This window comes from Lissotriton helveticus, chromosome 11, assembly GCF_964261635.1.
Source record: "Lissotriton helveticus chromosome 11, aLisHel1.1, whole genome shotgun sequence".
NCBI lineage: Eukaryota > Metazoa > Chordata > Amphibia > Caudata > Salamandridae > Lissotriton > Lissotriton helveticus.
In genome coordinates this window covers 809,627,607-809,650,000 of record NC_136072.1, presented here as the reverse complement: position 1 = coordinate 809,650,000, position 22,394 = coordinate 809,627,607, and the positions used below count along the sequence as shown (strand labels likewise).

The 22,394-nt window shown below is 46.0% G+C and overlaps 1 protein-coding gene across 4 annotated transcripts in view; it reads left to right on the top strand.

Moving 5' to 3' along the window:
- The first annotated feature begins 715 nt into the window (after nucleotides 1-715).
- RNF181 (ring finger protein 181) overlaps nucleotides 716-22,394 on the top strand; it is a 51,115-nt gene continuing 29,436 nt past the window's right edge. The window contains exon 1 of one of the 4 annotated variants that reach the window (XM_078666882.1): nucleotides 716-748. The gene's annotated coding sequence lies outside the window, so the exon portion shown is untranslated. Of the gene's footprint in view, nucleotides 919-22,394 lie in introns of all 4 variants that reach the window. The other 3 variants (XM_078666880.1, XM_078666879.1, XM_078666881.1) reach the window with 3 other exon arrangements.

The following is a 22,394-nucleotide window of genomic DNA, read 5'->3' as shown; positions in this document are numbered from 1 at the left end:
ATATATATATATATATATATATATAAACTAACCACTAGTATATGTAGTAGACCATTGTACTTACTACAACTCCTATGTGATTTTAGAGTTTATCTGTTTGAATCTCTTCCTTGAGTGACTTTACAACGTGTACATTTGCAAATTTTTTCTGTTTATATCTCTTATGTAACTGTTATAATCCAAAATCCTTATGTAACGTAACTGGTTCTTTTGTAAAGCGCTCTGACACCTTCGGGTAATGTTCGCGCTATATAAAATCGCATTAAATAAAACTGGGCGGTTAAACTCACGGTCATGTTAAACTAGAGACATGTCATTGCTAACGCCCCCAGGTTCGAATTAAAAGAAATAGATTAACTAAACTCGAAGTATGGTTAGCGTTAACAGAGGTAGAGCGGTTTCACGCTACACCCGGACGTTAAAACTGCATATGTGATGACCCACCTATGTGAAAACTGTGAGATCACCAAGCAAACAGCGAGGTAGGTGTGCCCGAAACATCCAACAAATTAGAGAAAATAGCAAATTATGGCAGGAAAATAAGACATCGCTAATAATAATCTCTCTTCATTTTAGGCGGATTGAATCTGCTCGCTGCACTTCCGCGTGCGATATTTACTAACCACGAGGACAGTCCTGTGCAACTGCTGATTGGGCGGCGTCAAAGCAGACCTTTATGATTGGCTGCATTTTGTAACCCAAGCTAGGCTGCAGAAGGCGCTGGGTCATCCTGGAGCTGGGACCGGAAGTAAGTTTGTGGTTACTGCTTCTTGTACCCTATCTGACTGTTGCAGTAGCTTGGTCATCCTACAGCAGGGATCGGAAGTAGGTATAGTTTTGCTGTCATTCCAGCGTTCCGCAGTTGCCTGAGAGGAGAAATCGGCGCACTGTAAAAGAGATTTCTCTACTGGAATTTCGGTATGTTACTCAGAGATCATTGTTATTTATATATACATCGCTACTGTCATAAAAAGCTGGAGGCAAGAGTAGCCTAACGATTAGTTTATCTATTTTGTTTAGCGCAACATGGTCCGGGGGCATCAGAGCACTTTACAAGACAACAGTTAGCGAACGATCACAGCAGGAGTAAATCGAGCATAGCAGGAGTACATTAGAGATACCACTGAGCTCTGGTTTACGAACTTGGAAACAAGCCTCGGCTCAGCGAAAATTTGTGGTCAAATCACTTAATTTAATCTTTCAGGAAAATCTGTAAAGTAATCTGGTTCTCATGTAAAATGCTCTAATACCGTGGGCCAAGTTTTAGTATATAAAACTTACCTCGATAGCTGTTGCTTAGTTGGGTGTATAATGTTACTGTCCCTTCACAACTGAGCGTATGTCGGTCCACTGGTACCTTATATTTTGTGACTACTTATTGTAGTCTTATATGGCAGGTCTTCATATAAAAGCCCGGAGGCAGTGGCACTCAGGTAAGAAGATGAGTTCTTCATTTCATGTTAGAATACAGAAGATAGGTCCCTCAGGATTCCATCTCCCTCGAACTCCCTATCTCCCAGCTTCTACTCAACAGCACACACCAACATTCTATTATATCATTCGCTCTTCCAGACACCAGCTTAGACATGCAGGGACTGGGGACCACTAGAATACTATACACCTCCTTTTCTTACAAACTCCACAAAGAAAAGCCATTCACTTGCAGGTGAAGAACAATCATTCACAATTACTCAGTGTCCAACAATTCTGGCTTAAACATTTACCCAACAACACTATGCAGAGCAAACACAAAGACAACAACAACAAAAAAAAAAATAGCAGTCACAGAATCTCTGCCACAGTCAAGACATGAGGCTCTCCACATCTCATTTCAGATAAAGAAATATGACAACTAGTTGTGACTAATATTTCACAACAGTGTTGCCAAATAGTCCAAGACTTGCAAGTCCATCAAACTCCACGGATATGAGGCCCTACCACCACCTGTGTGCCAACTCACAATGACTATTCATAAGGGATTCCTTTTGAAGAACGCTAAAGCAACAACCTCACCTTGTGCTGCTGGTGGGATTGTCTCCTCGTTGCCACTGTTTGCCGCTGCGACTTGCCGGACCCGCTTCGCGGGTCCCGCTGCGCGGCCGACAGCCTTGCCACTGCTACTCTCACCTTCCAGGGGATTTGGGCGTTGTTACTGACCGGCAGGGCTGCGAGCTGTTAGCGGGAGACTCCGAGGTCCAGGAGTCCCCGCGCGCCCGTCACCACCTGGGCTGCTCTCCCTGCCGGCTCCACCCCCATCCTGCCTTGAAAATCGGCGGCTCAACCACGGACAAGCGGATTCCTTTTGAAGAACGCTAAAGCAACAACCTCACCTTGTGCTGCTGGTGGGATTGTCTCCTCGTTGCCACTGTTTGCCGCTGCGACTTGCCGGACCCGCTTCGCGGGTCCCGCTGCGCGGCCGACAGCCTTGCCACTGCTACTCTCACCTTCCAGGGGATTTGGGCGTTGTTACTGACCGGCAGGGCTGCGAGCTGTTAGCGGGAGACTCCGAGGTCCAGGAGTCCCCGCGCGCCCGTCACCACCTGGGCTGCTCTCCCTGCCGGCTCCACCCCCATCCTGCCTTGAAAATCGGCGGCTCAACCACGGACAAGCGGATTCCTTTTGAAGAACGCTAAAGCAACAACCTCACCTTGTGCTGCTGGTGGGATTGTCTCCTCGTTGCCACTGTTTGCCGCTGCGACTTGCCGGACCCGCTTCGCGGGTCCCGCTGCGCGGCCGACAGCCTTGCCACTGCTACTCTCACCTTCCAGGGGATTTGGGCGTTGTTACTGACCGGCAGGGCTGCGAGCTGTTAGCGGGAGACTCCGAGGTCCAGGAGTCCCCGCGCGCCCGTCACCACCTGGGCTGCTCTCCCTGCCGGCTCCACCCCCATCCTGCCTTGAAAATCGGCGGCTCAACCACGGACAAGCGGATTCCTTTTGAAGAACGCTAAAGCAACAACCTCACCTTGTGCTGCTGGTGGGATTGTCTCCTCGTTGCCACTGTTTGCCGCTGCGACTTGCCGGACCCGCTTCGCGGGTCCCGCTGCGCGGCCGACAGCCTTGCCACTGCTACTCTCACCTTCCAGGGGATTTGGGCGTTGTTACTGACCGGCAGGGCTGCGAGCTGTTAGCGGGAGACTCCGAGGTCCAGGAGTCCCCGCGCGCCCGTCACCACCTGGGCTGCTCTCCCTGCCGGCTCCACCCCCATCCTGCCTTGAAAATCGGCGGCTCAACCACGGACAAGCGGATTCCTTTTGAAGAACGCTAAAGCAACAACCTCACCTTGTGCTGCTGGTGGGATTGTCTCCTCGTTGCCACTGTTTGCCGCTGCGACTTGCCGGACCCGCTTCGCGGGTCCCGCTGCGCGGCCGACAGCCTTGCCACTGCTACTCTCACCTTCCAGGGGATTTGGGCGTTGTTACTGACCGGCAGGGCTGCGAGCTGTTAGCGGGAGACTCCGAGGTCCAGGAGTCCCCGCGCGCCCGTCACCACCTGGGCTGCTCTCCCTGCCGGCTCCACCCCCTTATCCACCAGTCTTACAGGCATAAAAGCACAGTATCGCCCCCGCACCGCGGGAGCGCGCGGGAGAAGCCCGGGACAAGGGCGGGACCGTTTGAGGCCGTTCGAGGTCTGAGAGGACTGGACTGGGCCAGCCCTCTAAGCCCCCATAAACGGTCTCTTCCCTGCAATCACAAGGAACTATGTCATCTCGTGAGTATAAGGAAAGGGCGGCCAAATCCAAATTAAAAAACGGAACCCTAGATGACTTCATTACTAAAACACACTCTGCAATAGACAATGAGATCGCCAAAATGCAGCGTCGAGTTTCATCCGAACTGGACGCTGCAAGGAGGCTGTCACAGGAGATAGCTGTGGCAAAAAAATCCTCCCTAGGTGCTTTTGCCTTTGCCAAAACCCCTGACCGTTCTATTGCCCAACCTTTAAAATTAATTGAAACAACTGTAGACATCCATCATCAAACGGTGCCTATTACACACACCTCAAAAGAAACTTTACAATCACCCTCATTTATTATCCGATGACCCTTTACAAACACCTAAACTTGGGGTAATGGAGGAGATAAATGAGTGTAACAGAGATGTGCCAGTATTGGGCTTAAAATCAATTTCTGTAAATCAGGTTGTGGGAGTTCCTAAAAATAAACAGCAGGGGACATACACCAAAAGGAAACGTGCTAATCAAACATCATACGCTAGGAAAAAAGTGAAGGTTGCAAAGTCACAACTATCTACCAAGTTGCCATCCCCGTCTCCAGCAATTAATACTCAACCTGCTGACCCCACAGCAGAGGCAGTTGTGGATTCGCTAGAGATAATCCAAGATAGGGATAGATTGACAATAGTGAAGGAGAATAATGAAGTACCACTATGTGTTATAAATGGGGGAGATGTTGAATTTCTTACCGTAGTTTGGGAAACTCTTAAAAAGCTTTTAAACCCCTTTGAGGACAGATTATTGCAGATAGTATCCCAACTCTCTAATATTGATAAAAAGTTTTCACATTCAGGGAAACACCCCGGTAAGGAAGACAAAAATTTATTGGTCGGTGTTGAGAAACTTATAAAAAATTTACTGAACCCCTTGATGGAGAAAACTCAAATAATAAATTCAAAATTAGATCAATTGGAGTTTTTAACATCTAAGAACACCACTTTACTGGAAAGTCTGGTAGGAAGTAAAAAACAACCCCCCACTACTGTTGGTAAGACTAGTGATAACACCAGTTCAGGGAAAAAGGGCTTTAAGCCTAACTTGATATCGCAACCTCTATCTAGCGGTACCACTTCCAGCACTACCCCCTCCTTAGTACCAACACCATTAATAAAAATCAAACAGGTGAATACAGCGGGCCAAAAGCCAAATAATCCTCTGGTGGTAACTACACCAGTCAATACATCTGCACCGGCCCAAATTAATAAGGAAGTGAAAGAAACACCGTCAAGTAAACCTCAGGCACCCAGTAAAACCCCATTACAGGGTAGGGAGATCTACATAAATATACCCCCAGAGTCCGCGCCTTACATGGCCATCCTGACAGGCGTTCAACCCATCCGAGAGAATAAATATGAGAAAAATGAGGACCTCCTAAATAAAACAAAATTTTGGCTAAACACAAATAGGCCATTGACCGAGGACACTGTCACAAAAATCCTCAGTGTTCGTAGGGTTCCTTGGGTTGGACCAAGCAAAAAAGACCTGGAGGGTGATTGCATTCTGATAAACTTTAGAGATAGTTGGGTTAAGGATATCATCTGTAGTAAGGCCAGGTTTGGGAGGATGGGGGATATCCAGTGTATTGGTCTCGAATACTTTTATCCCAAACTCTGTCAGTCTAACCCTGAGCAAAACCCTTTTCATCAAGGACAGCGTATAAAGGGTGGATACCAAACGGGTTGGACACGCAATTTAAATATGAATCAAGACCCGTTCCACCATTATACTCCTTGGCAAGAGACAGTTCCCTTTATGGGGCCGCCTATCATGGGTGATTTTACACAAGTTCCTTACAACCCACGACGATCTAGGTTTAGGGGCCCAGAATACCCTGGCTGGTTTCCAAATATTAACAACTATAACAACAACATCCCATTGAGGAATCGCTTTGACCCTTTTATGAACTTGGATGAGGTTGATTGACCACCACTTAGGATTAAAGGGACAATATCTACAATACCAGGTGGGGGAACGAAAGAAGATCAAGGTATATGCACTAATGATGTTGAGCCTGTGAAAGTAACATGTGAGGGTAATAACATGAGCGCTGGATACCTACAGATGGGCTCCGCTGCTATGCCAATGGTCACCTTAGATAATGGCCACGAACAGAATATGTCACCACTGCTCAACCCCAATACCACTGTCGTAACAGATGCTTTGGGAAATAGTCACGGACTGCAAGGGTCCTCATCATCATCATCATCAGCACTAATATCTCTATTATCCTGGAATATCTCTGGAATAGTGAACAAATTAGATGATGAGATATGGTTAGATTTTGTGGAAACCCATGGAATCTTGTGTCTTCAAGAGACTTGGTCTAGGACTACCTGCAATATAGAGGGCTTTCAATCATTTGCCGTCTCGGCTGTCCCATCTACATCGGGGAGGGCAAAAGGTGGTATATTGACAGCATTGTCAACAACACTACAGAACCTGCGTACTACGACACTGGTAGAGACAAATTGGTACCAAGTATTGTTATTGGAACACCTATTCCCTGAAGCAGTGTTACTCATTAATTGGTACTACAATATCTTCAATGTATATGACACTTCGGTAATTGAAGACTTGGAGTATGCTCTAGGTAAAATCCGCTGCAGGCATCCTTCCCCGCCGATTATATGGGTTGGAGATTTCAATTGTACACTCTGCAGTCATGGGGGTTCAAACGTATGCGGTTTGGAGGATTTGAATGCCCAGCCCCTAAACCACTTTAGGCACACTCCGCAGGGGGATGCCTTGAATAATATCATCGTAACCAATGATCTATGTGTGGTAGACCCCTGGTCCCCCCCAGATACCCCGCATATACCAAGTTTCCAGGGCTTGAGGGGAGAAATGAGTACAATTGATTTTGTTCTGGTATCAAGTACCTTTCTTAAGTATGTGGAAAAGCTGGAGGTGGTGGCAAATCCCACTAGTGACCACAACCCTTTATTATTATCTATATGGGTTCCTACACAAGAACCACCAAGGAAAAGGGAACAACCCATTGAGTACAACAAAAATAAGGGTGTAACCCTGAAATGGGGGAAGATAAATGTGCACAAGTTGGAAGAGGATATTGTTGTAAACTGTAAAAATGATATAGAATTGTGTTTAGCAGGTTCCGATTCACAAAATGTTATTGAAAGTTTTGAGAAGTTGTGCTCCTATATAGGACAGTGCCTAAAAAAGCCTACAAGAAAGGGAGGCCAAAAGGCCTTTAGATGGTTTGATTCTGTATGTTCTGCCACACACCGATCACTGAAATTAGCATTGTGTGAAAAGCCTAGAAATAAAGAGCTTGTCAGGACCAGTAGGAAGGCGTATAGAGACGCCATTACAAAAAGAAAACAGGATTTGAAAACCAGGGCTTGGGATGACCTCGAAAAGGCAGCAGAACTGAAAGATAATAGGCTATTTTGGGAGGTAATTAATCGTCCCCTTTTTAAGAGCAATAATAATGAAGCTATAGCCATCCAGGTTACCGCTGAACAATGGGTCCAACATTTTAGTAAGATTTTTAATCCTAATTCGTATTCATTAATGTTAGACAATGAGGGGACAGGGGATGTGGTGTCTTCATCTCCCTTGGCCCTGACCCTCAGCTCTTCATTTACTTTGACTGAGATTGAGGAGGCCCTAGGGAAAGGAGCACCATTAAAAGCTCCAGGCCCAGATGCTGTCCCTCTGGATCTTTTTAAATCCAAGGTTAGTTTGTGGGCACCTATTCTATTGAATGTTTTTAATGCTGTAGTGGTTGGCCGTATCCCTGGCACATGGAAAGAGGCAACGGTAGTGCCAATTTTTAAGAAAGGCAACAGATCCGATCCTTGTTGTTACCGCCCGATTTCTTTAATAGATGCCGCATGTAAAATCCTAGGTAGAGTAATCTTGGCGAGATTGGAAAGTTGGGCAGATTCTGTTGGATTGATAGTTGATTCTCAATATGGATTCAGACACGGAAAGGGGACAAATGAGCAGTGTCTTAATTTGGCACTAATCATGGGAAAGTACGTGAAGGCCAAAAAATCTTCTATTCATCTGGCCTTCATGGACTTGACAAGCGCTTTCGATACTGTATGCAGGAACAAGTTGTGGAGGATGATGATTGACATGGGCTTTGAAGAACCTCTAGTGTCCTTGCTTCGCAGGTTGCATGAAGCAACCAATGTGTCCATCAGGTTTGGCACTGGGGGGGAAATAACGGAACCAATTCCTTCTACTGAAGGAGTGCGTCAAGGATGCATCTTGGCGCCTTTCCTCTTCTTAGTTTATACAAACGGACTTGAACAGTACCTACTAAATCAGGGCTGCGATTTCCCAAAAATTAATGGTAAAAGCGTCCCTATGCTTTCATATGCGGACGATACTGTCCTAATGACATTAACAGGAAACGGCATGCAAGTGTGTTTAGACGCATTTAATAAATTCATGCTTGATCTAGATCTAAAGGTAAACTTTGGAAAATCCTTTATAATGTCCTGTGGCCCCAAGGGGTCGTCTGTTAGGAAGTTCGTGGTAAACAACCGCACAATTGGGAAAGTGGATAATTTCAACTATCTTGGTAATCTGTTTGATAGTAAACTAAGATGGTCACCGGTAATAAAGGTTCGAGCCCAGAGTATGACAAGGGCGATAGAGGGCATTTTCCGCTTCTGTAGCAAACTGGGGCAGAAACACATAACGCATCTTAGAACTCTCTACACTTCAAAATGCCTATCTGTAGCTACCTACGGGGCAGGGGTGTGGGGGACTGAAATGCCTGCCGCAATACAGGTGGTGGAAAACAACTTTATAAAAAGAGTCTTGTCAGTCCCAAAAAGTACCTCAAACATTTTCTGTCATAATGAACTTGGTATGGTTAGTGTCTCTGATACAATCTGCTTGTCACCTTTACTGTTATGGGGCAAAATCTGGCAGTCAGAAGACCTGCAATTAACCAAAGAAATTATTACTGACTGCATGGCTTTAGATAACTCAAAGCAGATACCCTGGTTGTCCTATGTTTGTAACATGTTGAACAAAATCGATCTTGGTTCCTATTTTTATAGTCCCGGGAAAATCGAGGGAAATTACAAAATGGACATAAAGGCAAAGTATTTGATGTCTGTGAACCAGCTTTGCAGGGACAACATAATTGATAATGATACTATCCGTATCTGTAAACCCCAACCCCAGTATTATTTAATATTTACCCATAATGTGCAATGGCGATTCCTTTTAACAAGGTTTAGACTGGAGACCCTACACTACCAATTTGCCTTTCCTAAACAGGGGGGTTGGGGTGAGAGACTGCCCCCTTGTCCCTGTAATAATAGGGACAGACAAAGTACCTTACATTTGGTTCTTTTTTGTTCATTGTATAAAGAGCCAAGACTCCGGTTTATTAAACCAATTCTGAAGGGCAGGCAACCTTGCACCTATAGGGAAGGCTATGAATTTTTGTTATCACTAACTTCTGTGGAAATCTGTTGTGCAATGTTAAACTTCATCAGAATCTCACTAAAGATTAGGAAGATCTATGGGTAGCACAATCTGTATTGAAATTTTACAAAATTTGAGAATGTAGATGTTCTTGTTATTACTATTGTCATTTTTTAGGTCTTTTTCCTAAATTCTTGTGTAAGTCTTTGTTTTAATTTAGCTTTTAAAGGAAAGATGAATTACATGTATGTTAGTTCAATACTTTTATGATTCATTTTATGTTTCGAATAAAGTTTTTTTTTTTTTTTTTTTTTTTTTTTTGAATTTGAATACGACTATTCATAACATGTATGCACACAGGACTTATGGTCATGCACGCTCAGTGACCTGAAAGCCAGGTAAGGAAACCCATCAGCTTCCTTCAACAAATGGTTTTGTTTCCCCAGCACTCTATTACATCATTCACTTCCAGCATTCCAAACACCAGCTCAGACATAGAGGGAACGGGAATAACTTGGATACTACACCACAGTAACCTCACCACTGTCTATATATCTAGGGTGGCATTATAACCATGTAATTACACAGAACCTGTACCATTCAGATTGCTTCCTGGTAAGTTCTACTAACTAGTGGTGCACAGGACGACTTGTGTTCTTATGTGTTGAGTTAAAACAAACTGGATATGTGACGTATTTACAGAAATACAGCAGGCAAACATCGATAAACTGCAACTGTCATGGCAAAACCTGGATTTCTAGTCATCCTATGTCTACTGTAGCTTCTTAGATGTGTGCATAACTCTGTAGTGACTTCTCCGTACACATTTCCACTGTGATTTTATGGTTGTGACTGCAGCCCTGCTGTGCCCTCAAATCTTATTAAATATCTCTATGATCTTCTCTAATCGCAGTGCAAAGGGCATCTTACTACACTAAGAGTTGCATAGGCAATTGATAAAAGCTCTCCTACAATGACATTAACACACAAAAATCATCGAACATGACTCTGCCACTTGGCCAGATATCAAATAGAGCACAAGACCAAGAACATGTCATAGCAGAATGAGTAGGACTGCTATCTGTGGTGGCATGCCTGGATTTGCGTGGTGAGCATCACATCCTCATTCAGTTGACAAAACTACAAGGCTTTCCAAATGCTGGACTGTGCGCTATACAACTGCCAGTAACGTAACACTGGATCATCACTCCTGGGTGTTTATGTTTATTCAGACCTTATAGCTATGTTTATCTTTTCTGTGACATCAACACAGTCTATATGTGTATTTACTATGACCATGCTGGCAGTAAATATCTTTTTGATGGTCGCATCTGAATGTTTATTTCTTTATTATGACTAAACATGTGCATCTATACCTTCACTGTAGTCTTGTCGCTATGGATATATTTTGCTGTGAGCTCACGTTTCTGTTTGTGTGTATATTTTCTGCCACTGTCTGCTCTCTGGGTATGTTTATCAAATTTTTTGAGTTCTCGGTACTTTGTGCAGCCATCTGTCTTCATACCTGCAATGCCAAAATGACCATCTTGCAACAGTTCATTATCTTTGCCTCACAGTCTTCGGTACTGTTAGCTTATTGCCTTACAATAGATTGCCTTTCAGCACTGCTAACTCCTGCCCCACTACTTTATAGTTGATCAACAATGTTTCCCTTCCTTTCATCTGACCTTCTTAATCTCTTTGTCCTGTTCTGTACTTGTCTTCCATTCCACCACACTAATAGCTCCCTTGCAACTTCCACTGGTACTTGCCATCGACCAGTCTTTTTGGTCAAAGTCCACTTCTTCACTTTCACTATTGGCAATCATGAAAATTGAATTGACACTGATATTCTTGCAGCCAAGCACATACTTTAAATTAGAAGTTAACTCCTGAAGATAATATATCCATTTAGCCAAACGGAGTGGCTTTACCTCCGTAGATAAAACCAACAGATTTTAAAGTGCTTGACCACTCACCATCCCGAAATGTCTTAAAATGTGTGACCATTCACCATCAAGCAACTGCCACTTTCTCAATAGTACTATATGAGCTTCATGCCCCTCCGAATGTTTGTGATGCGAACACCATCACTGTTTCCACGACTGCCTTTTCCTTTTTCAACATGATATTGAGGCTTTATGCATTGGCATCAATAACAGTAGTCTTATAGGGTTTAAAGTTCACTGACTCCACTTAACATCTCTTTATCTTTTGAAAGGCTTCTTTAGAACTACCCATCCATTCCAAATTGACATTGTTCTTCATTAATGCACTCAGATCCCCCGTCATGTCTGAGAAGTGAGCCGTAAACTTGCAGACACAGCTCTTCTTCACTTACTTTCACTAAATTCATTCTGGGCCTTAGCCCATCCCCTAAATAGTATGGCCCAATAAGCACTAGTATGGCTTAATCTACCACAGATTGACACGGTCAATCCAGCTCCACTTAAAACTTCCCAACACACAAGGGGAGGAGCCAAGATGGCGATCGGGATGGCTGCATAAAAGCTTGGCTCCGTGCTCCCTCCCGTCCCGCACGTATATCCTGGCGATTACCCTGCACAGTATTTGCTAATCCGAGTAGGTGAAGGAAAGTATTCACTTACCATCTGCTTCTGAGGCTCCGCCGTCCAGTAGACCCGAAGAAATGTCCCCGACTATTTGGTGGCCTTCGAGGTGCTGAGACCGGGATCTCGAGTGGGGAGAGTGTCCGGCTGGAAGTACAACGCCAGCGGCCGCTGGTTGCACTGGGAAGCCGGTCGGAGAGAACCAGAGATCCGCGAGCCGAAAGAGATGATGTCAACCCACTCCCCATAGTGGGTTGACCTGCGGAAGGTGCGCTATAGCTGGGCCGGAGAGAAATTCGTGATGACCTGCTCCCCTTCGGTGAGACACCCGATTATGTTCATGGCCCACCCCGGGAACCTGTGAGTGGCTCCCGAGGAGCGACGGGGGCTTGTTTAACCTTTCGGTGACTCTCCTTTCTGTGGCCGGCCCCGACTATTGAGATCCTGCGATGTCCGCGAGCTGGGCCCGATCCAGCGGTGAGGTGGAGGGAAGAGAAATCGGAACGTCTGAAATGGCGGATGATGCCCTCCTGCGCACCCCTCAACCGGGCAGAGAAGCCGGTGCACGAGAGAATCCCGGGGTTTGGCACCATGAGAAAACACCCACTCGCAGAGATGTCCTGGCTGCATTAATAATCCTGCAGATTACCCTGATCCGGGAGACCCGAGATTTGGGGAACAGGATGGCCGCCATTGTTGTTCTGCCATTTTGTGACGGCACGGATCGCTCTCAAGGAGGCGGCGCTGTGTCTGCCTTTGATACATTGACGTGTTCCTCGGATGAATCTGCACTCGTGGAGACGCGGATAGATTTGGTTCATGAGCTGGCTGTGGATACACCTGTTACATATGTGATTGTCTCCTTGGGGCCTATCTCTGAACTGCGAGTGGGGGAACGGCATTGGTCCATGGTTTGGGCGGCCCCGGCGGGGTTTCGGCGCTTCCCGCTTCGTGTGATTCCTTTTTCATGGCTGGCGGGACTGTGTTCGGACTTGAGACTGTTGGCGATGTTGATATTGTTGCGGTCCGTCTTCTGCCATGCTTCATCGGCGAGACTTGGGTGGCTCGTATCCTGTGGAATGACGGCACCGCCAGATTTTCCTGGTGCAATCGGACCTCTTGTACTATTTTGTATCCTGTCTGAGAAATGGTTCAACGTTGGTACTATCGACAGAAGAGGCCAGGGGTGACTTTGCTTGGGACATGGAGGGACTCATGGATGGTTCATGGTGATTTAAGGGGCGCTTCGCGGAGCTGTAATTGATTGCGTTATATGTGACTGTTGCTATTTATATTTTTCTACCGTTGCTGTTTAGACGATTTTTGAATGCGGAGGTGGGAGGGGCCGGAACACTAGATTGAGGGCCCTTCTCCTGTATTTTTTTTTCTTTCTTTTTCTTCTCTGTATTTCGGGTCTCCATTTAGGGCGACAGGCACGCTGCTGGGGGGGGGGGGGGGGGTAGGCCGTAGCCTTCTGCAGGGGTTCAGGGTTGGGGGATGGGTTTGTTATTTTGTTCTTTTTTCTGTCTCTATGGCCCTTTGCCCTTTTCTTTTTCGATGTCATCGTCTTTCATGTCTCCCATAGTGTTTTCCCTTGAGGGGTGGGACTAGTTTGCCATGATTGCTTAGTGTTTATTGCGTCTCTCCTTACCCCATTCCCCCTCCCCCGTCATTCTCAATCTATGTACATCGCTAGCGTAACCTTTTGTTTTTAGTTAGCTGTGCTGGGGGAGTGTATGACTGTGCGACATTGATTTCTAATTCATTTTTTCGTTATTGCAAAATGAACCGTCTCCGATCCTTATAATTGCGTGGTAATTTAATTATGTGTCATATCCTGGATGCTAATCAGCCTTCGACCTCCGGACCGCTGTACCTTATACGTTATATTGCCTTTTTCCTGATTTGCGTAGCGACAGGCTAGATTGGTTGTAGGCCTATGGTTGTATTTCTGTGCTGAAACAATAAAGGTTCTTAAAAAAAAACAAAAAAAAAACTTCCCAACACTTTTCTTAACACACTAGCATGTTTTTCGTGATTCCTATCCCAGATAACGATATCATCGTGGAAATGCATCACCTGGGGCCAGCCCACAAACCACTTTTGCATCTGTTTCTGAAATACAGCTGAAGTGGAAGTTCAGCCAAAACGTACCACAATTTCCATTTTTCTTTTCGTTCTCCTCAATCAGTTCTTTCTAACCAGAACCACAAGTAATGTTCTACAGGGCTCACACCCATTGAGCTTGAATTCGTTTCAAAACAGCAAATAATTGTCAATTTTTCTCCACAATATTCTTCAGGACTCACATTCATACTTTTTAACTTTACACCCAACAAATTATTAAACGTACACTCATCGTAAAAGTGAAAGGTGAGCACAAGTCCACCCACATATAATTCACTTCAGTATTACAATTTAGGCGGGTGCATTTTCATGCTCTTTTACGCTTACTAAAAATTCCTCATCATCCACAGTGCTTTCATACTTTTTCCTCTTGGACTGTATTCACACTTCGTTTTTGCACTGTGAGCTCCGCACACAGTAGGAGTCATTGGCTATTACAACACGTCTTATGCTTTCACAGTGTTAACCTCTTATTCTGCTCTCAATAGCTTCTTGCTCTCTAGCTTTGAGTTTATCCTTGCTCTTCTCGAGCTCACCCTTTTTGTTGCTCCTGGACATACTAATCATGCTAACACCCAATCATCTTGTCCTTTTGATTCGGGACCTTCTTCTGTCTTGAAGTTCTCGCCAATCTTTTTACAATTTGAATAACTTAGTTCCATGTAGGATCTTACACTTACATTTTTCTCTCGAATTTTTAGATTATTAACTCTATTAATAAGCGGATCTCTACTAATCTCCTCATGGAAATCTCTGAATTTTCATGTGTAAGCAAGAATACCTAAAACTTATCTACTGTCCAATATTTTCCCAGGTTGTTATTCCCTTGAGAAATACTTTGGCTGCTCCACTGACACGTTTGTTTTAGCCTTATAGTTTTCCTCAAGTGCATGCATGACTTACACAAATGAATCTTCCTCCTCATCCCAATCCTCAGCACTCCTGGCCATCTGGTTTTGGTAATTCGTACCTTTCTCACCTAAAATATGTCGCAACAACACTTATTTATAGCTGGTTACAAATAGTTCACCATTTTCCACTTCTAAGTAACCTTCAAATGCGTCTCTCCGATCCTCCCAGAAGGAGATACTACTGACTCCATAATATTCATACTGCTTAACATCAGTAATACTTAGGTGGGACGGCAGTTGGTATAACACCCAAGTAAGATCCAAAAGTGCACCAAATAAAAATAACTTGAGATAAAGTAGCCACAGTCGTAAAAAATATGTGGGCTTGTATTAAATTGCTACTTAACACCTGTGCCGCAGTCGATAAGTAATTTGTAAACACTTCATCACAGTCACATTCCGCCCACAACTGCAAGTCCTACTAAAGCCACAGGTGAGCACAAAGCAGGAAAAAAAGGCCCCCGCTCCTCGAGACCGTTGCCACAGCTAGTGGATCCTAACATCATCCCACAGGGGCGCCTCCCCACGCCCTCCACGCTAGTACCTGACCCTCGCTCTCTATCAGGGCTGCCTGACCTTAATATGGCCGCCACCCGGGACATTCACTGTAGCAGAGAAACTTGACTTATCTCGACCTTATTATTTGAGCAGGGCTCTTGGACCGGCTCTGCCCATTTCAGACTCCTAGACCACCTGCTTTGCCAGCCCCAAGACTTTAACTCTGGTGAGCTAGATCACTTCGGTCACCTAATTGGGCAGGGAAACCGGTCTGACAAATGCACTAACATCAGCGTATCAACTTCTCACAGCCAAGGGACTTCAGAGGCCCTAATTGACAGCGCCTCCCACCAGTACCCGCAGCAGACCACTCACCTACAACCCGCACCTGGCTTCTCTCTCCAAGGGACACCTGTCCCCTGCCTAACTCAACACCACGCCTGACTTTCGATGCCACAGCTCGCCCCGGGACACGCTGACCACCGTTCTTTCCAGAGCAGACTGCATCTGACTCCTATTGTCCCCAGGACCCCGGCGCTCGCAACCTTTCCCGATCCACTATTCCTGTAGCGCATACCCGCTACCTCTACACCGATTTTACCTCTACAGTGATTCTATCAACCCTCCACCCCTCCGTCCTACTCTCCCCCCTACCTGCCCCGGAGGTCTCGCCTCCCCCTCAGCCCAGCTAAAATGCCCCCGACCGCAGAATTGGACACGCATCTCTGCCCCTCCTCTAACCACCTATCTCCCCAAGGGCAGAACACCTTCGCTATAACATTCCCACGCAGCCTCTCCTTCAAAGCAAAAAAACGCTTCAAACAGAATATAATTAGGCTACACCCCGAAACGCTAGTTGTTGACACCTACCACTGCACATCTAGAGGTCAGAGGAAAATGGACTTAATTTTCCACACCAACAGACGCTTGGGCAACGATCTTCTACTCATCCCTCCCCGTCTCCAAAACCACCTTCACCGAACATAATCGCAAACTTACTATCGCCCCTCTGACCCAACAGTCTCTGACCGGAGACATCTCCATCACCATCTATGAGAATGACACCATTCTAATTCAGGCAAAAGACGAGAACCTAGAGTTCTTCGACTCCTTCTTCCCCACACTTAAGAGGGCTACTACCCATTACCCCCACAAAACCACCCCCTCCCCACCTATTAGCTCCCTACAAACTCCCAGTCCTCAGAGCATGTCCCCGCCAGCCCAATGTCCCCTAACTACTCTACTTAGGCACTCCGCCAATCAGACGACACCATCAGCCCTAGCTCTCCCTATTACTCAACTCCAGTCCTCCACCTCCCACTCCCAACCTCCCACTATTCAGCCACCCTCTCATCCCCAAAGGACCTCCAACTCCTCTCCCCACCTCCGGAAGCACCCCTAGCTACCTATCCTCCGACATTAGAGATCCACCCCAATATCCCCACCCTTCCTTGCTCTTCCACTCTGCTAATCCTACGTCCTCTCCCGCCCCAGATCCCCTCTTCCCTCCACCCCTGTCCTCCTCCCAACACTCCCAAACTCCCAGTAGTCAGCCCCCCACTCATCCCCAAAGGGCCCCCTTTCCCCAGTTCCTGATGCACCACTAGCTCTCCTCCTCCCCCCCCTGAGAGATCCTCCCCCCCACAGAGATCCTCCCCTCCTCTCCCCCTCACCCGAGCTGTCACATTGCCTCGACCTTATTGATGTGCAGATCGCAACCCTGATCCTTGGCCTGAAGGAAACCCTATCTGCTCTAGGGAATCTCCATTTGCCCTTCCCTCCATCCCCACCACTCCACATCCCTCCTCCTCCCTCTAGGAATGACTATCCCACTACCAACCAGGCTCATCCTCACCTAGGCTCCCCGCCTCCTCGCACTAAAGACCGGACGGAACCGCGAACAGTCAATCCCAGAAGAACTTTAACCTCCCTCTCCCCCAGGAAGTGAGCGCTCTTGTCACCTCGTACGAACTCCCCCCGTACCAGTCAGCCCAGGACCCACTCACGAACTCGAATCTCACCTCTTCGATACAAGTCATCACCGGAGTGAGTAGAGACCTCCACTGTTTCTTTCCTCCATACCCAGAGCCAAGCCTGACAAGTTAAAAGCGAAAGAAGACCCCCCATGAACTGCATGCTTATCAACAGCCGGTCCGCAGTCAAACATGCTACGGAAATAGCAGAAGCCATCCTCTCTCATGACCTGGATGTAGCCTTCATCACGGAAACGTGGCTAAATACCCTATCCTTCCCCATTCTGGACATGCTGGTGCCACCTGGCTTCTCAATTATCCGCAAAGACAGGCCCTTACACAAAGGTGGGGGCATAGCAATTATCCACAAAAATGACCTCTCCATATCCGAAGCTCCCTTCTGCCTGTACAGCTCCTTTGAATGCCTGTCGGTCAACATCAAATCTCACTGTCAGAGTTCACGGCAATGCCATCTCCTATACCATCCCCCAGGCAATTCCAACGAATTTAGAGCTCAGCTCTCGGACCTCATCACCCAAACAGCACTCAACAGCGACAACAGTTTAATTCTAGGCGACCTCAACCTAAGATGGAATGAATCCAATAACCCGCTGATTCAATCTCTCAACACCCTTCTACAAGACAATGATTTGATCCAACACTGCTCAGAGGAAACGCATTACAGAGGAGCGACCCTGGATGCCATCATTGCGAACAAAAATGCAATCTCGATTGATCACATCATCCCGGTGGACTGGTCAGACCACCACATCATTCTCTTTCATATCATTCAGCCGGCCCTATCCCTCCCACCCACCCAAGCCCCCCCTAAGTAGGTTAGGAACACTTCCAGAATCCCCCGAGACAATCTAGAAGAAGGTCTCAGCACACTCCTCCCGAACATGACGGAGTCCCTCTCAACCTCGGATCTCACCTCGCTCTACCATGCTAACCTGGAGCTCGCCCTGAACCAGCTTGCACCTCTGAAACTAAAAAAACCCAGAAGCATCCCCTCTAGGTCTTGGTTCTCTACTGACATCAATTAGGAAAGAAGACATCTAAGAGCAGTGTAAAGAACCTGGAGGACCAACCCCACCGCCCTCCATCGAGACCAACTCAAGACAGCACCCAAAAACTATTATACCCACATCAAGAGCAAAAAGTCATCCTTCTTCTGCTCCACCCTAGACAATGCCAAAAACCGCCCCAAAGAACTCTTCAACATCATTAGGAACCAAACCTCCATCCCTAAGGCAGCCAACCTAGTAGCATCCAAGACCCAATGCGAAAACTTTGCAAGCTTCTTCAATTAAAAAATCGCCAAAATTGATCGCTCATTCAGCACGAGCCCTGCACCCAACCACAACCCCCCAGTAACCCCGTCTATCCTCTGGGCATCCTTCCAGCCGGTTAAAGAAGAAATGATAAGCAATCTTATCGCCGCCGCTAAACCCTCATCTCACTCCCTCGATCAACTTCCCTCGAGACTGACTAAGGATTTGAAGCTCACTCTAGCCCCTATCTGGGCCAAGATCATCAACAGCTCCTTGAACGATGGCTTTATCCCCGACTGCCTTAAACTAGGTCAAGTCACACCACTTCTGAAAAAACCTGGCCTTGATCTCATGGACTTAAACAACTTTAGACCGGTCTCGAACCTTCCGTTCCTAGCCAAAATTCTTGAAAGATGCGTGTTTGCACAATTAACCCGACATCTTGAGAATTCTAATCTATTAGACCCACACCAGTCAGGGTTCAGGAAAGGCTGCAGTACTGAAACCGCAATCCTAAATGTCCTAAATGATCTGCACAGGTCACTCGACTCTAACCAATGTAGCCTTCTCATCCTCCTTGACCTCTCGGCTGTGTTCAACACAGTGGATCATACCCTCCTACTCAATGCCCTCTGAGAGAGAGCGGGCATCGAAAAGACAGTCTTAAAATGGTTCTCCTCTTTTCTTAACAATCGCACTCAAAAAATAAAGATAAACAGCTTCGAATCTGACCCCCTCCCCATCAGAGTCCCTCAAGGGTCAGTACTCTCTCCACAACTCTTCAACATCTGCATGGAATCCCTCACCTCACTTCTAAGGAACTCCAACATCCCCTTCCACCTTTACGCAGATGACACACAACTCTATTTGAAAACCACTTTGATTGCAGACATTCACAGACTCAACACGACACTCATGGAGGTCCAACAGTGGCTCGCAGCCAATCACCTCATAATGAATGAAGAAAAAACTGAAGTTCTCCTAATTTCGAACAAGGATGAAAACCCACAAATAGTGGAATGGCTCAAAGCCTTAAATGCCCTCAACGTCTCTCTAACGCCAACGGATTCCGCAAAATCCCTAGGAATCACTCTCGATCCCAAACTGGACATGAATAAACACATCGCTAAAACCGCCAAAAGCGCGTTCTTGAACCTGAAACTTCTATACGAAATCAAACCCTTCCTCCCCCCAAAGACCTGAAACAGGCCACACAGGCACTTGTGCTCTCCAGAATGGACTATGGCATCGCAGTGCTGACTGGAACTGCCAAGTCGCACCTAGGACCTCTCACCTCCACCCTCAACGCAGCAGCAAGAATGGTCACAGGAACAAAGAAATTTGACCACATCTCTCCAGCACTCAAAGAACTGAAATGGCTCCCGATTGACCAACGAGCCAACTTCCGCACAGCTTGCCTCACACATAAAGCCCTGCATACAGGCAAACCGGAATACCTGGCCTCCAAACTCAAAAGGGCAGGTCAGTCCAGGAACCCCAGAAGCTCCAACACACTACTACTCATCCCTCTGAAATCACAGAAACGCAAAACCTCAAATAAATCCTTTGCGGGGAATGTCCCCAAGATCTGGAACTCCATCCCCCCCCACATCAGAATGACCGCCTCCTTCCCGCAATTCAAATCGCTACTCAAAGCCCTGTTCCTTGAACACTCTGGTGCCTAAGGAGAACCCCTCGCCTGACGGTCGAAGTCCGCTTTCTCTCTGAACCCAGTCGGCTGACTCGCTCCTGATCTCCGTCCCACACTGCGCTCAAATTACTGTTGTACAGACTCTATTTCCTGCCTGTTGTTTTTGATTCCTGTTTTGCTTATTTTCATCTGCTGCATATCTGTATTTGCTGTGAAGCGCTCTGATACCCTCGGGTCCAGCTAGCGCTATACAAAACTTCAATAAATAAAATAAATAAATAAATAAATTCTTTTATCTGAGCAATGCATCTTTACCCACCTGGAAAACATGCAAGTCCAGGAGAAGATGATAAAGGTCTGAGAAATTAATCTGAATCATAACATTAGCTGATGCAGCCAACATCTTCCTTGATGCTACGTGTATTGTGAGCAATAATTTCGCTTGACACCAAAATGCAGGTTAAGCATGTTGTTGTCTATCTGTTAACTACGTTGAAGGAGTTTGCGTTACAGTGGCATCACAAACACTCGGACATACCCTTGTCAGACTGTGTCAAAACTCAGAGGTGTATATATGCACCACCGGAAGTGCACAAACCTGGCTGTCCTTTGGAATAGCATGGCTGAGTAGATGAACAGAAAAAAAATTTACTAATTGCCTGCTTACGTCACACCTGCAATGTCCTTTCCAGAGTTTGATGATATTTTTCCTTCCTCAAGTGGCAAAGCCCCGGGATAACAGCAGCAGGCCAGTGCATAGTTCACCGATCATCTTTGCTGCTAAAGAATGCTGGTGACCCAACAACTCGTCACCAATAAAGCATCCACCATATGCAGGGCTTTGGTTGGAATAGGTTTTATTGATAGATGATATAGTATCCTTCTGAGCAACTACCTACTTCCCTAGTAGAGCGTCAATGACTCATCTAAAATATTTCTGCTGCTTCCTACCCAAACTTTTTACCCCTGATTTTCGCATTCTGGCATTGAACGTAGATTGCAACAACGCGGGCCCAGGTTGTGTTTTCATAGAAAAATTCACAGAGGAGCTACAGCACAATTTTGATGCACAATGCTGCTGTAGCAACACATTTAGAGTTAGCTATGCTAGTACTGTGTAAAGTGAGCACGTAAAGTCTTTGCAAGATTGCAAAAATGTCTAGTGAGTCCTGAGCCCATTGTTAAGCAGAGATATGGACTCGACTGATTTTCCTCTATTTATTCAGTGTAAGTACAACTTTGTGATTTCAGGATTTTTTCAGTCTGTTTTTCACCACTCTTTAACGCGTTTGAGATCTTATATTTTCTCACATCTTTAGTTGTATGTATAAAGTACAGCACAGATAGCACCTTAAAATATATATTGTTATACTGCAGCAATAACTGAGAACAGGGTCGGTCCAGGAAATGATTAAATGTTAACTGTTAACCATTTGCCCATACGAATGGAAAGCAAAACCATACTCGACATGAGAACGTGCATGGTGTTGGGTCCTTGCAGTATGCCCTTGTTGCTCATTCTTCATTGAGCCTGCTTTGACAGCCTCACATAAAATGGGACAAATGCATGATTGCACAGTTTTAATTTCACGACTAGGAAAAACAAGATTAAAACATATTTGCATTACAAACGTTCTGCAGAAGTTAATCACTTTCCGTTAAAGTAACACAGTTTGCAACGTTTTTGTTTAAGACCACTCCCCTGTGAGGAGTTGTTTTTTAAATGCACTGGAAAAGAAAATTGGCCTTGCTAAAAAGTAGAATGCCTTCATTGGTGAGGAAGCTGTTTCACCTGAAAGTCAGAACTGTTTGCTTTGTCAAGGCTCTAACATCAACAAAATGTCACCCAGTGTGCATTCGAAATCTCTACAACAGTGAACGTGCCAAGACGAAGGACGGGTCATGAGACAATTTTCAACTAATTGTAATTTTTTTAAAATATGCCTCATATCCCCTGTTATGTAACATTTATCTATGGAACTAGCTACCAGGACGGTTTTTGTAGTAGGGCTAGTGGTGGCGGAAGTGCTGTCAGCTTGTTGCTCTTAGGCCAGCTAGGGTTCTTGTGGGACAGGGATGCCATTTATACCTCTGGATACATCTGGTTGGTGATTGATCTGTGGATTCAGTGTCTGAGAATACCTCGGCTGGCAGCATGAGGCAGCCTCTTCCCTGCTCCTCCAATCCTGATTTTCAAGCCCAGTTAGACATCCCCAGTGCACATAAGTGCACACCTGCTGT